The sequence below is a fragment of the Heteronotia binoei genome, chromosome 4, assembly GCF_032191835.1.
Source record: "Heteronotia binoei isolate CCM8104 ecotype False Entrance Well chromosome 4, APGP_CSIRO_Hbin_v1, whole genome shotgun sequence".
NCBI lineage: Eukaryota > Metazoa > Chordata > Lepidosauria > Squamata > Gekkonidae > Heteronotia > Heteronotia binoei.
The window spans coordinates 175,878,756-175,887,100 of record NC_083226.1 but is presented as its reverse complement, the minus strand read 5'-3'; the positions used below and the strand labels follow the sequence as shown (position 1 = coordinate 175,887,100).

Below are 8,345 nucleotides of genomic sequence, written 5' to 3'. Positions count from 1 at the left end.
CTGTATTTTCTCCCCCCACAATAGACACCCTGTGAGGTGGATGGGGCTGAAAGAGCTCTCACAGAAGTGGCCCTTTCAAGGACAACTCCTTTGTGAGCTATGGCTAACCCAAGGCCATTCCTGCAGGTGCAAGTGGAGGAGTGGGGAATCAAACCTGGTTCTCCCAGATAAGAGTCCGTACACTTAACCACTACACCAAACTCCAGGGGGGGATTTCCTGGAGATTTGTGGGTACATCATAAAGAGGACATGAATCTCAGTGGGGTATGATGCCATAGACTCCACCCACTAAAGCTTCCATTTTCTCCAGGGGAGCCAATCACTGTACTCTGAACTGTAATTCTGGGAGATCACCAGATCTCATCTGAAGAACCTTTAACACTGTAAGAAGAAACAAATTGAAAGACAAAGCATAGATCCATGTAAAATTTATTCCTCTGGCTCCCAATAAGTATTCAAGTCATTATAAAATGCTGAGAAAATTTCAGTCTTCATCTGTACCTGTGGAAGTGACTTACCTATTGAATGAACATTATCCATTCCTGTGGGACCATTTGGTTGCTTGAAAAAGTTCACCGTGGGAGCAAGAAGGAGTGGGTGCTAAAAGCTCCAACGCAGAGAATAAGAGAGAAGAGACTGTCACTCTCTTTGCTTTCTCTTTGTGAGTGAGGGTTTCTCATGGGACTGTGTTCTATAAGAACATAAGAGTAGTCATGTTGGATCAGGCCAATGGCTCATCCAGTCCAACACTCTGCGTCCACAATGGCAAAAAAAAACCAGGCACCATCAAGAGGTCCACCAGTGGGGCCAGGACACTAGAACCTCTCCCACTTTTGCCCACCCCCACAAAACACCAAGAATACAGAGCATCATATGCCCCAGACAGAGAGCTCCAACAATACACTGTGGCTAATAGTCACTGATGGACCTCCTGATGGTTCTGTTATTGCATGGTTATGAATAATAGTCAAATAAACATTGTTATTGTATGTTATAGTGTCAAGCGCCAATATTTCTCAATAGCCAGTCTTTTGTTTTAAATCAAAGCTGTTTTATTGTTAGAAACTCAAAAGCCATACCAAGAACACAAGCCTTGGGAGTAATGACGTACACACAGTTACACAGTTGCTACATAGGATATCATCAAAGGTTACTATATAGATGCATACTTGAGTCACGGGTTCAGAGGCTACTAAACCACTATCTATTTTATTACTAAGGAACGTAGGCTATTGGAAACATCAAACATTCCCACACTTTTCTGATGGAAGATAAGAGTTGTCTGTGTGAAACTGTGGGAGAGGCGACTTGATGGTAACGCCAGCCAGGCTGTAGCATACACATTCTAGGGCCAGATGGATTTATTACTTACCTACTGGCTGTAAAGAAGTGGGGAGCAATATAGAGCTGGTTGCCTGCTCATTCTCTAGGAAGAGAGATACATTACAGAAATGAGTGCGCTTGACATATAGATTTAAAAAATGTGTAAAATGTTTATATGTTTGAGGACTCAGACCAGTGTTCCCTCTAAGCTGAGTTAGTGTGAGCCGGCCCACAGATGTTTAGCCTCCAGCTCACACATTTTTGTCTTAGCTCAGGAAAGATGACCCCAGAGTACACTAATTTATGCAGTAACTCACAACTTTAATGCCAGTAGCTCACGGCTTTAATTCCAGTAGCTCACAAAGTAGAATTTCCACTCACAAGACTCTGAAATTTAGAAGGAACATTGCCTGACTGTGCTCCCATTATTTTAGCGGTTGCGTTTCTCAGTCTCATTTGACACTGAAACTTTATTTTACATTGGCCCACCTGGAGGTTGGCATCCCTAACCGCAGGTTAATTTGGGGCTCTTGATTTGTCTTATTTCAGGACAAATTGTTATCAGATATCAGTAAGGCCGCTATCTCAAGTCACCAGAGTAGCTGAAATTTAGGACTGAAATGGATTGACCTACGAAAGATGTGACCAGAATTTCAATCAATTTGAGAAGGGGAGGGAACTGAATATCACAGGGGTGGCCAACGGTAGCTCTCCAGATGTTTTTTTTTGCCTACAACTCCCATCAGCCCCAGTCAGCATGGCCAGTGGCTGGGGCTGATGGGAGTTGTAGGCAAAAAACATCTGGAGAGCTACCGTCGGCCACCCCTGGAATATCAGATTTGGCCACCCAAAATGACTGAGTTCAACACAGAGAGATGATAAACCTTTGACAACCATGTAAACAATCATTTCTACACATAATGGGGATTTGACAACCAAAATGGCTTCATTTAACACAGAGAGCTGGTAAAACCTCGGTGACAATGTTAAATAATCATTTCTACCCGCAACAGGGAAGGTTTTGCAATTATATACTTTCGCAATTATATTCCTAATCTGACGCCGGGGGGGAGTGGATCTTTAAGGCTACTGAGGCTGAAATCCACAGTGCTATAAAACTCCCGCTAGCTGTCACAATCTAGTTTTTCTCCTCCCCCCAGCAACAGCACTCCATGGATAGATGAAGGCGTTAGAACAATCCAAAGCTGCCGTCGTATCACTTTGCCTACTGGAGAGTCTCCATGAAGCTGCTGAGCAAACTGATAATGAATATATTAAAGGGACAATTTTATGTAACTGGTCATTTTTCTTTTTAATAATAATAATAATAATAATAAATTTTATTTATATCCCGCCCTCCCCGCCTAGGCAGGCTCAGGGCGGCTGACAAGAGTTCGTATATGTGTGTATATGTATGTATGTATTTATGTGTGTGTGTGTGTGTATATTTAAAGAAAGAATGGTCAATATATTGCATCAAGTTGGATCCGGTCAACTTTCCCATTCAACGGCTGGGTTCAGACGGGCAGTTGAAGCCGACACAAGGACGGTTTTCCGAAGGATTAAAAAATAAGAACATAAGAGAGGCCATGTTGGATCAGGCCAATGGTGCATCCAGTCCTTGTCACATAGTAGCAAAAAAAAAAAACCCAGGCACCATCAGGAGGTCCATCAGTGGGGCCAGGACACAAGAAGTCCTCACACTGTTGCCCCCCAAGCATCAAGATTACAAAGCATCACTGCCCCAGAGAGTTCCCACAATACGCTGTGGCTAACAGCCATGGATAGACCTCTGCTCCATATGTTTATCCAATCCCCTCTTGAAGCTTTCTTCTTCTTCTTCTTAGATAAAAATATGGAGCAGAGGTCCATAAGTGGCTATTAGCTGCAGTGTGTATATGTATGTATGTATTTATGTGTGTGTGTGTGTGTATATATATAAATTTTTGGCCATTGTGTGATACAGAGTGTTGGACTGGATGGGCCATTGGCCTGATCCAACATGGCTTCTCTTATGTATGTTCTTCTTCTTCTTCTTCCTCCTCCTCCCATGGCACAGAAGGTAAATTTTGTTTCACAAAGGAAAGATATGGGTGCTAGAGAAGGAATTATGCAGACTCTGTCTCCTCTGTTTGAGCAACTTGTCGCAATCTTCTGCGTGTGGAGCAAGGGTCACTGGGGATAGATGTGTGCGAGAAAGGTATTTGTGAACTTCATGCATTGTGAAGGGGGGTTGGACTAGATGACCCTGAAGGTCCCTTCTAACACCTCGATTCTCCCCAGATGAGGGCCAAACTGCTCTTCAGACTCTTCAGACTGTCCACTGCACTGTGCTCATGGCTTGCTTTGTCTCTGGGCCAACAGCCTCGACAGAATATTTCTCTAAATTTCACCCCCGTTTTTTTTAAAGGTGAAGCAAAGAAGGCTAAAAATAAATGGGGGGTGTTTTGTTTCCACCAAGCAAATCCGCCCTTTGCAGTCCTGCTTCGGTCTCTGGAGACGAGAAACCTGCTCGTTCTGGATGGGCTCCATTAACCATCGCCAACAGATTTTTCCTCTGATGCATCTTCAAGCGCTTCAGCCGGGATGGGCAAGCGAATCGTCCATCTGTACCTTCCCTGATGGATTGAGCGCGGCTTGGAAGACATTTGCAGCACCAAGCCAGGAAATTCAAGGGATTAGACAGCGGGGAAGGGAGAAGAGAGAGAGTGGGAAGCCATAGAAATTATGCTGATTTCTAAATTCTCTCTCCCCCCCCCCTTCCACTCCATCTTTGACTGCAGCATCTCCACAATTCTCTTAACAAACAGAGCTAAAGCCCCCATCAGAAGGCACAGCAGACAAATTGCTTAGGGGTACTTTTTTTTTTTTTTTTTTTTAAGCGAGCGCATGTGGGGGATTTCATCGACCCGGTATTCCTCGGTGTTGGATGGGATATTCGTGCAATGAAAACTGTACATGCTGCTTTGGAGAGATATCTCCCCCCCCCCCAAAAAAAGTCATACATGCTATATCTGGGACGCTGCAACAGAGAACAGCGGGATCCAGTTATCCGTCTGTCTAATCGGAAGCATGTCGCCAGAGCGATGCTCCAACACTGGCACCTTTCTGGGCATAATGACTTTCCCACAGCTCGGGCTTGATTGCAATAAAGAGACAAGAACCAGAATTTAATTCTCATAAATCTGCATCTAGATTATCTTCGTTCTGTTGAGTAGTCGGAATAAAACTCGTGGCTGTTCAACATCTCATATTGAGTGCATGGATTTAAGAGGATTTATCTTGTTAAAAACAAATCTGATGGAGGTTCCAGAGTTTAAATACGCGCTAAGCGCACGAAGATACCTAGTACAGAATCAGACCATTGGTCCATTATGGTCAGTATTGTAGGGGTGGCCAAACTGTGAATTTGGGGTAGGTATTTGTGGGTTGCCTGCATTATGCAGGGGGTTGGACTAGTCCCTTCCAACTCTATGATTCTGTGATTTAAACATCTGGTGTTCTTGTCTTGCAGCTTTCAAACATCTGACATTTATTCCATGCGGCTCTTACATGAAGCAAGTTTGGCCACTCCTGGTCTAAGATTTTGCTCTTCAGGGTCTCAGGTATGTTTGAGGGGAGTCTCTCGTAACATCTGGTACATTCAGGGCCTCAGGTAAGGGGGGAGTCTGTCATAACATGTAACACCTGGTATATTTAACTGGGGATGCCAGGGATGAACCTGGGACCTTCTGCAAGCCAAGTAGATGCTTTGCTAGGGAGCCGTGCCCCCTCCCCAAACATGTGAAACCTGTTTTATTCAGAATCAGATCTATTGTCCATCAATGTCAATGTAGTCTACTCAGACTGGAAGTGGCTCTCCAAGATCTCAGGCTGAGGCCTTTCCCATCACCTGCTGCCTGGCCTTATAAATGGAGATGCTGGGGACTGAACCTGGGACCTTCCTCATGCCAAGCAGAGACTCTACCACTGAGCCACAGTCCCTCCCACCATTACTCCATCAAAGTTACTATTATCTCCTCAGACTGGCAGCAGCTCTCCCGTCACCTACTACCTGGTCCTTTCAACTGGAGATGCTGGGGGCTGAAGCTGGGACAGTCTGCATGCCAAGCAGATGCTCTTGTGATGAGCCACTGAGGTCTTTCCCATCACCTACTGCCTGGTCTTTTCAACTGAAGATGCTGGGGACTGAAGCTGGGACTTTCTGCAGGCCAAGCAGATGCTCTAGTGATGAGTCACTGAGGTCTTTCCCATCGCCTATTGCCTGGTCCTTTTAACTGAAGATGCTGGGGACTGAACCTGGGACCTTCCTCATGCCAAGCAGAGACTCTACCACTAAGCCACAGCCCCTCCCACCATTACTCCATCAAAGTTACTATTATCTCCTCAGACTGGCAGCAGCTCTCCCATCACCTACTGCCTGGTCCTTTTAAATGGAGATGCCAGGGACTGAACCTGGGACCTTCTGCATGCCAAGCGGATGCTCTGTCACTGAGCCACTGAGGTCTTTCCAATCACCTACTGCCTGGTTCTTTCAACTGGAGATGCTGGAGATTGAACCTGGGACCTTCTGCATGCCCAGCAGATGCTCTAGTGATGAGCCACTGAGGTCTTTCCCATCACCTCCTGCCTGTTCCTTTTAACTGGAGATGCCAGGGACTGAACCTGGGACCTTCTGCATGCTAAGCAGATTCTCTAGTGAAGGTCTTTCCCATCACCTACCACCTCGTCCTTTTAACTGGAGATGCTAGGGATTGAACCTGGGACCTTCTGCATGCCAAGCAGATGCTTTAGTGATGAGCCACTGACATCTTTCCCATCACCTCCTGCCTGGTTCTTTTAACTGGAGATGCTAGGGATTGAACTTGGGACCTTCTGCATGCCAAGCAGATGCTCTAGTGATAAGCCATTGAGGTCTTTCCCATCACCTCCTGCTTGGTCCTTAACTGGAGATGCCAGGGATTGAACCTGGGACCTTCTGCATGCCGAGCAGAGGCTCTTCCACTGATCCTCAGCACCTCCCCTGGATGGATAGGAGCACTGAGATCCTCGGTGTAAGCTGGATTTTCACATGCAGTACATGCTCCATCTAACACCTCCTGGTCCCCTATTCAAACGTGTGATGAGTGAAGTCACTTCAGAAGGGTGTGACAAAAGTCACTGATAATAGCTTATTTGCCAAAGTCAACAGAATGACACATGGATAACATGGACGTTTACTTCCTCTTCTGCCCCAATTTCAGCTGTCAAATTTGGCGCTTAGTTTGCCCTGAATGGAGCCCCGTGGCACAGAGTGGTAAAGCTGCAGTACCGCAGTCTGATCAAGACCTGAGTTCGATCCCAGTGATAGCTGGGTTCAGGTAGCTGGCTCAAGGTTGCCTCTGCCTTCCATCCTTTCGAGGTGGGCAAAGCGAGGACCCAGATTGCTGGGGGGAAAGTGTAGAAGACTGGGGAAGGCAATAGCAAACCTTCCTGTAAAAAGTCTGCCGTGAAAATGTTATGATGTGACGTTCCCCCCAGAGTCGGAAATAACCGGTGCTTGCACGGGGGACTACCTTTACCTCTTGCCCTCAATGACACCATCATGAAGAAAATTCTGATGGGCTGTGTAGCACCCTGACATCCTTATATTCACCATGCAGTCCCTGATAGCCTAGAATCCATTGATTTATCTAGAAAATACCTATGCCCCCTCTCTGAGCCTGCTCAATGCCCAGAGCGCTGCAGCAGCAGGGACTGGTTGATGCACAGATTTAATTCACAACAACAACAACATATAAAAACAAAAGACAAAAGAAACCAAAAATCAATATCTTATGAACATATGAAGCTGCCTTATACTGAATCAGACCCTCGGTCCATCAAAGTCAGTATTGTCTTCTCAGACTGGCAGCGGCTCTCCAGGGTCTCAAGCGGCAGTTTTTCACGCCTACTGGCCTGGACCCTTTTTAGTTTGAGATGCCGGGGATTGAACCTGGGACCTTCTGCTTACTAAGCAGATGCTCTACCACTGAGCCACAGCCCCATTCATGGCTCTCCAGGGTCTCAAGCTGAGGTTTTTCACACCTATTTGCATGGACCTTTTTTTGGAGATGCCAGGGATTGAACCTGGGACCTTCTGCTTCCCAAGCAGATGCTCTACCACTGAGCCACAGCCCCATTCATGGCTCTCCAGGGTCTCAAGCTGAGGTTTTTCACACCTATTTGCATGGACCTTTTTTTTTGGAGATGCCAGGGATTGAACCTGGGACCTTCTGCTTCCCAAGCAGATGTTCTACCACTGAGCCACAGCCCCATTCATGGCTTTCCAGGGTCTCAAGCTGAGGTTTTTCACACCTATTTGCCTGGACTTTTTTTTGGAGATGCCAGGGATTGAACCTGGGACCTTCTGCTTCCCAAGCAGATGCTCTACCACTGAGCCTCCGTCCCTTCCCTATAAAAAGCACTTTGGATATAAGACCAGTCAAAAGAAGCAAGCCGGAGTACAGAAGTGCTGAAATGACTTCTTTGACTTAATTCTTCTAGGAATGACTTCTTTCCAAAGGAAAGAATGAAGAATAGGGAAACCTCCTTTTGAGGGTCATAGAATTGGACCCCCTGTTCCAGTCCTTTTAAATCTTGCGGGGTACTTCGTGAAGAGGCACTGGATGCAATACTGAAAATATGATTACCTCAAAAAACAGCCCCCCCAGAGTCCCAGATACCTTCCATTATTTCCTATGGGAATAAGTCACCGTAGGGAATAATAGAGTTCCCAGCAGACCATTCCGCGCCCCCCCCCCCCCGCTTTCTGAAGACCCTGAAGTGGGGGGAAAGCTTCCAAACTGGGGGATCCCTGCCCCCACCTTGGGATTAGGAAATTGGCCATACCTTGTGAGATTTGTTGTAAGCAGCAGCATCGAGATGTAATTAATTTGTTAGAAGATATGGATTTTCCCACACTAGAGACTTTCCCCCAGTGTTTGCTTAAAACTTTGTATGGATAAGTATTTTGTATGGTTTAACATTTTGCTTCTGTGTAC

At 46.1% G+C, this 8,345-nt stretch overlaps 2 non-coding genes across 2 annotated transcripts; both read right to left on the bottom strand.

Annotated features, from left to right (window-relative positions):
- Positions 1 to 7,276: 7,276 nt before the first annotated feature.
- On the bottom strand, positions 7,277 to 7,349 carry TRNAT-AGU (transfer RNA threonine (anticodon AGU)). Its single transcript has one exon. It is a non-coding gene; the product is annotated as a tRNA-Thr (tRNA).
- Positions 7,350 to 7,410: 61 nt separating this feature from the next.
- Positions 7,411 to 7,482, bottom strand: TRNAP-GGG (transfer RNA proline (anticodon GGG)). The gene has a single exon. It is a non-coding gene; the product is annotated as a tRNA-Pro (tRNA).
- Between the last annotated feature and the right edge of the window lie 863 nt (positions 7,483 to 8,345).